Source organism: Epinephelus moara, chromosome 1 (assembly GCF_006386435.1).
Source record: "Epinephelus moara isolate mb chromosome 1, YSFRI_EMoa_1.0, whole genome shotgun sequence".
NCBI lineage: Eukaryota > Metazoa > Chordata > Actinopteri > Perciformes > Serranidae > Epinephelus > Epinephelus moara.
The window spans coordinates 18,940,536-18,948,159 of record NC_065506.1 but is presented as its reverse complement, the minus strand read 5'-3'; positions in this window follow the sequence as shown (position 1 = coordinate 18,948,159).

The following is a 7,624-nucleotide window of genomic DNA, read 5'->3' as shown; positions in this document are numbered from 1 at the left end:
TTATAACTGACTGAAAACCTCACGGTATACGTCGTGCGGAGGTGTGCACTCAGCATGATCCCCGTCTGCAGCCTCACGGCCACCCTGCTGTACGTGTATGTATAATTCATTGACAGTAAAAACTGTGGTTTCCATGACAACCCTAATCACCTGTAAGATTAACACATTTCCATGGTTTATGATTTCTCAACAGAGTCTCTGATCAAATACCAAACCAGTCCTGATCAGATATAAATTATTCACTCCCGTAAAGGAGCTCGCAGATTCAGAATGAAAAATGAAAAATATATATTTTGTGAGAAAACCTAACCATGAAGGTGCAGGGTGGCCATATGATTAAAGAGTCCTGTTTCCAGAAGATGACATGAGAGCATTAAATGCATCTTCTCTGGAATAAAGAGAATTAAAGATATACTTTACAGGATTTTGCTGACTCATACAGAAGTAATCCCTCTCAATCATCACTTATGACCTACTAGAAGTGTATTTATCTACAGAGACTCTGCCCTCTGCCTGTCTTTTCTTATTTCCTTCCTATTTCCTGTGCTAAGGACATTTATGAGCATGTAACCCCACTGCACACATTGAGGGTGGGGCTTTATAAATAGGTAGCAAACAGGTGCCAGACCATAAGAAGCAGATCTTCAAAAGACTAAGCAACGAAAATAACCCAAATGTAGTAAGGCGAATTCCAAAATAAGAGTGATCCAAGGTTTGGCTTTTACTTTCACTTTTACAGGAGAGTGTGTAATCAAACAGTAACAAACAATCCTGCATCGTATACCTTTAAATAAAGCAATATTTTACTTATATTGACCATGAAACACACAAACATGCAAATTTGGGTATGAAGCAGAAGATTAAAATCATCAGTCGGAGACCCTTCTGTCAGCTTAGATACGTTTGTTTGCCAGTCAGTTTGCAATGTACTTCTGGGGACGTAGATTTTGCTGCAGAGTGAGCACTCCTCACTGTCAGGCTGCTCTTTAGTGTATGTAGCTGAAGGACAGGCTTCACCCTGTAAGGCTCCAAGATAACATCATCCATGCTATAGGTGTAAATACAGCATCATACAGCACCTTTGGTAAGGAGCAATGTACTTAAACATGTACATGTTTCAGGAGGTCCTTTAAATTAGAACATTGTGATGGGACACACACCCATCTTGAATTAGCCTGTGTGTGCGCATCCATGCTTAGAGGGTCAAGATGTCACAAATAGTCTCCACTAGCCTCCATACTGATAGCAGAGCACAGAGTAAGGATAGTTCCCTACAGATAAATTAGGATATTTAGTCCATTTTAGATATTTAGACCAGAATGTGCACTATTAACTGAAAAAAAAAGCTATGAATCAGCCAAGAAGTTATGATCTCTTGCTTTTTCGACATGCACCTCCAGTCAGCAAGAATTTGAAATTCATTAACAGGGCTGACTCCTCTGCCCACGTCGAGCTGGAAGGCAGACTCTGTGTTCTTCTCACTCCCTATCCTGTGTGTCCTTAATGAAGCAGGATTGATAGCACGCCAGCGGAAACACGGCTCACCTCATCAGCGACCAGCCAGGGGAGGGTCGCTCTCCAATAAATAGTGCAGTAAACACACAATTAAGGACCCACATATCACCGCTCCGTTATTACATCCTTCCAATTAAGCATCAGGGGCAACCTCCTCATTTGTATCGCTTTACGTCTGTAATCAGTAATTTAGTAATGATGTGCTGAGTCTCAGCTACAGACTCAATAACCAGTGAGAGGGTGAGAGTGGGTGTTGGCGATGGTGGAGCATCTGTCTGCTTCGTGTGCTATAAAATTTGTAAGGTGAAGAGTTTAGGCCGTTGCTATGATGAGCCAGTCTTCTAGAAAAAAACGTGTCTATATGGTAAAAAAATGAATAAGATAAAGAATAAGATGTATTTTTGCTCTACGTATCTAAAGCCTTTACATTAAACAGCCATGAGCTAATAATACATTTAACCACTCTGCTGTATAGGCCAACAAAGGGAGGTAGAGACAGCGTGCTAATCTGCTTTAATATTGATAATGTTTCGAGCTCCAGGCCATTTTTCATCAAGCCAAACTTGAGAGGCCTTGGGCTGAGGGCGGTGTCAGAATCAAAGGTGCGCCTGCGTGAGTGAGTGTGCATTTATGATCTGTTTTTAGCTCCAAAGACAAGTGCATCATTACTAAAACAAGCTTCCACTACCACCTGAAGTTCCCATCGATGGTCGTGGACGCACCAAACAGCAGCTGCTGTCAGGGCTCCGTGTGGCTTCTGATTGGTAATGTTTGGCTGCCATCTAGTGTGGGAGGTTTGCAACTGGATGGCTGGTGCTTAAGCTTGGAGGCAAGCATGCAGGATTTTTGGAGCAGCACAAAGACTTTGATGTGGCATAAAATTGGTTCTATAAGCACAATTGTCATTATGGTAGTTTTTGAAATATTTTTACAACAGCCTCATTTTACTATAGTACAGAAAGTTGTTGTGAAGGACAGCTCTAATGGACCAAATTGTTACTGATACTGATGGATACCTTTACTGTTTGGATCCATTTGTGGCCATCATGTGTTCCCAAGAGAATTTCCGGTAGCTAATGCTTCCTATCAGGGTGCTAGAATCATCCAAGGCTTGAAAAACATTACACTCTGCCCACTTTAATCTCCTGATCCCAACCCCACTGAGTACCTTTGGGAAGAACTCCATCCCAGCATCCAAAGGAGCACCCACCCATACACCTCAAGCAGCTGCACTAATAAATGCATGATCAGCTTTAACACTGGGACACCCCAGTTTTCCAAGCAAGTAAAGTTTCTCTTCACCAACGCTGACGGCATTTAATAGTTGGAGATTTAGAAGTTTGTGAGACAGCAGGAGGCTTTTATTATTCTCCGTAGAGATTTGAATTTTCCTCCCAGAGTGATATCATGGGCCATGAATATGACTTATGGAAAATAATACCACTCTGTAGAGGGCCCCTTTGGGCACAGTGTGCAAAGTTTGAGACGGATATTTAGTTTGTCTTCTACCTTGCTCTCGCCAAATTGCTGTAATGTTTCCACTGCCTGTGTTGGCTCCATTCATCATGTACAGTAGCTGCTGTATTGCTGTCACAAGTTTTATTGACTGTAAAATCGTGATTCAGTAGATCTGTCTTTGTAGACATGGGTAAAGAAGAAAGGTGCAATGGTTTCCCTGTTTGTATTTAAGTATTAAACATTTTTATCATTTTTTTAGAAGGCTACGACAAAACAGTCAACTTTTGATTGACTTCTTTGTGATGTTATTATAGTTCTGTTTTAGTTTTTTTTCTTTCTGTTTCTGTTTTAAGTTCTGAGAAGTAAAAAGAAAGTAAATAAATGTTCCCTAATGTTCTTCAAATGGACTAAATAAGCTTAATATTCCTTCCCATATTTCACTTTCACCTACCTTCATTTGAATAATACCAACATCTGCTCCCATTATTAGCTGTTAAAATGATTTCATTTTTTAAGTACTTCTTAAACACTGATAAATTCTGACAAAGTGAGCGCCTTCATTTCACAAAACAACAACATGCATTTTTAATTTGGTATCATTATTATTATATTTTCAGATCAGGGAGATCTACATCAGTGGCCATCTGTTTCTTTTTGCTGGAGTACATGAGTTAAGATCTCATTTTTGGTGGAAGACCCTGGGGGCATGTTCACAATATGCCTGCTGCAAAATACAAGTGTTTTTACCACAATAAAAACATAATTTAATAGGCTAATTTTGTCATCATTCATCCACTTGGTAGCAGACAGGGCTCACGGGAATACAGCCAAACATAGCGCTGACTGTCATCAGGTACATGGATGAATAATCTGTGAATGGGAAACATCAGTAAAGTGCCAGAATGAGAGCGCCCGTTCACAATTAACTAAGCAGATGAAAACCACTGAGATGTATGTGAATTCATGAATAATACATCGGGGCCATCCCTGCCAAATAACATGTCTTGAATCTTGCTAATTACGAGTCCATGATGGAAGTTAAGTTAAAGCTACCTTGTTAATTCAGTTAAATCAAATACTTATTTTGCTGTGGTGAGTCTGTCAGAGGGAATTGCCCTGATTTGTCCCTCCAAAATACAAATGTTTATGTATGATGGCTGTCTGTACTGTTCTCCTCTATGTCCCTTAACTACATCTGGTCCCTCCTGAGGGGCAGGGGAGCTGCCCAGAGTGTTCACAACCTGCTAAAGAGCATTACTGGGGGACCTCGATGGGATGGAAGTGACCTTTCAGGTGCTGCTCGACACAGGTGCAGGTTTCCAGATAAACAACATGCTGGTAGACGTACAAAGGGTTGGGTAAAGGAGGACTGTAAGCTGCAAGTCATTGTTATTCTCGTGCGCTTGCTCATTTTGCAGCCACCATCCCAGGTAAGTTTTTTAAAAATGATGTATGATTTACTTCTTTGAAGTGGAGGAGTGTTGTGTTGTCATGAATGCCAATCTCTTTGAGGTGAAAATGCAGGTCATCTGTAAAAAGTAAAAGTTTTTCTGTTTGTGATGTCTGTGAAAAAGGATAGTTTTTCAGAGTTATTTCACAGATCAAAGACTCAACACCATATCTAGCAGTAAAAATATGTCATAATTTATATAAAATCATTACAAACAGTCATAGGCAACAGTGCAACAGAGTAACAAAATTGGCTTTGTATTAGACATCTGCCCTGTTATTTGAATATAATAACATGTCAATAAATAACCATAATGTAACCTAGAAAAAACACTTCCCACAACAAGACATGCAGAGCAGAGAGATGAGTATATTGGCGAGGATTTGGAGTCCAACATCAATATACTGTATTTTCTATGATGGCAAATAAGAGCAAACCTGCTACAACAGCCCAAGAGTTTTCCATTAGAAGAAACCATAGACAACTCATCTTCACTTCCTCCAACTGTACAAAGGTTAAGCCAAAATATACCGGATATAGGCACTGTTGTCTTGTGCTGGTAACATAATTTGAAACCAGAGTCTGCACAGTAGCAACTGGGAAGTGGAGCCGTGGTATCAAGGTCCCGCCCATACACCCATCCCACCCAATCACGAGCACTGATTGTGAGCACACTGATTGACACACAGCTGTCATTAGCGACATTGCACCATTTTTTTATGGCGTCAAATAACTAATTAAAATCAAACTTATCAGGAAAATGAAAAGTTGAACAGACATCACAGTGATAAGAACGTTTTGGACCCTTGTAGTGTGTTTGGCCCTGTTGGCCACCGTAATTTTCCCATATATTGAAAAAAATTAAATAAAGGGAAACTTGAGTTAATAATTTAGTTTTTGTACATTTGTTCATAGGTTCCTTTATACCTGTGTTAGGCATGGGCACGTCTTTTATTTTTTCCTGTGCCAGTTCATAAGCTTGTGCCATTCAGTGTTGTTTCAGAGTCAAGTTGGAATGGGTGAATGCCCTACTCTCGAGGGCATCAGGCTGGTCTTGGGTAATGATGTGGCGGGGGGACATGTCTGGGCTGATGAGCCAGCACACCCGATAGCTGGTCTGTTACCATTGGGTTGTAATGGCCAGATAAAGATGAAAAATGGAATCCTGAAGTGGTCAGTGGGTGTGCTGTCATGCGCACCATAATTAGGCTATGTGCCACTAACAGTGCAGTTTCCTCAGAGCATGTAAAAGTACACTCCCTGCATGTGAAAGTGTGGGCCATTGACCGGTATCTGCTGCCAACGTCGAAGAAAGAGCTAAGGAAATTTCTGGCTTTGGCTGGTTATTACCGAGGTTCCTGTCGAAAATTTGCAACTGTTGTTGTGCCGTTGACTGAGTTTCTGAAGGGTAAAGTATATGTCTGGTCTCCTGTTTGCCAAAAAGCTTTTGAACACGTGAAGGCAGTCTTCTGTGATGCTCCTGTCCTGACTTCTCCAGGTAAATCTTTTAAACTGCAGGCCAGTGCCAGTCACATGGGTGCAGTATGAGTTTGGAAGTGACAGACCTGTCAGTTTCTCTTAAAAAAATTAACAAAACACCAACTAAACAATTCAGTAATAGTTTAGTTTCTGATGTGCTGTCCTGAGCCCCATGCCAGTGGTGAGTGTTGTTGTTCCATGTAAATCTTTCTCATCTTAATGGCTCTGTCTCTCTCTTAAATAGTTTCAATGTACCAGTTGCTGAGATGAGGTGTGAGACCACAAGGTGGAGGAAAGAACTGTGAGCAAGGGTTGAGGTGTCTTTGTATTTTGAGCTAGCTGTCATGTATTCCTATATAAAACACTAAGAGTAAGTAGTTTAAATGTTATATAAAACTTTAATGCTGATTAGTGAAATGATGATGCATGAGTCTATTTAAAGGTATGTTATTTGAGTTTATGGATGTTGGTGGCCATGGCTGCTGTTGGGCCATGGGAGGCATGTCTGTTGTCTTGTTGCGGTGTGTTGTGTTTTGTATTTTCAGTGTTACTGGTTCCTGGCTGGATGTTTCTTAAGGAACTGGAGGCAGCTGGCCACTGTCTCCAGGTTCCTTTAAAACCCACCCCTGGTCTTCTTTGGTAGATTCTTCTCAACACGTCATGGTATTTTGCATTGCTGTATAGTTCCTTTTTGCATTATTCTAGTTAATCTGGCAGTATTAGTAATATTAGTTTTGTTAGCTTCAAAATTGTTACTTTTGTTAAATAAAATTTCTTTCTTATCATTTAATTGCTGCATGTGCTTCCTTCATTTGTGATGGTCTCAGAGCCAAGCCAATATACTGTGTTGTGCTGCCCAAGACCAGGAAGAAAACAGACCCTGTCTACGCCAGACGATATAGCAGTAGATGCTCACCAGTGAGGAATGTTGCGCTATTGTACTGAGAAAACAACGTGTAATGTACACTCACTGGCCACTTTATTAGGTACACCTTGCTTGTACCAGGTTGGACCCCTTTTGCCTTCAGAACTGCTTTAATTTTTCAGGGCATTGATTCAACAATATATTTTTTGAAACGTTCTTTAGAGATTTTGGTCCATATTGACATGATAGCATCACAAAGTTGCTGCAGATTTGTCGGCTGCACATCCATGATGTGAATCTCCTGTTCCACCACATCCCAAAGGTGCTGTATTGGATTGAGATCTGGTGACTGTGGAGGCCATTGGAGTACAGTGAACTCATTGTCATGTTCAAGAAACTAGTTTGAGATGATCTGAGCTTTGTGACATGGTGCGTTATCCTGCTGGAAGTAGCCATCAGAAGATGGGTACACTGTGGTCATAAAGGGATGGAACCAGTGGTTATTTGAGTTACTGTTGCCTGTCTATCATCCTGAACCAGTCTGAACATTCTCCTCTGACCTCTGGCATCAACAGATTTAGATTTGAGATGATGATGATGATGATGATGATGATGATAATGATGAGACATCTTTACTGATAACTGTAGTTAATAGCAAGAAATTGACAAAGAGATGTATCTTTTGTAAACTTAGAGTACATTTCAATTCAAAATAACTTACCAGCACATGCTGTCTAATGTCAAATGGTACTCCCCCCAAAAAACACTACTTGCAGAGGTTCAGAATTTTGTTTTTGTCACCCATCCCATAACATGCTCTGATGATTAAATGCAGTCTTTACCTCTCAGCGTTTCAG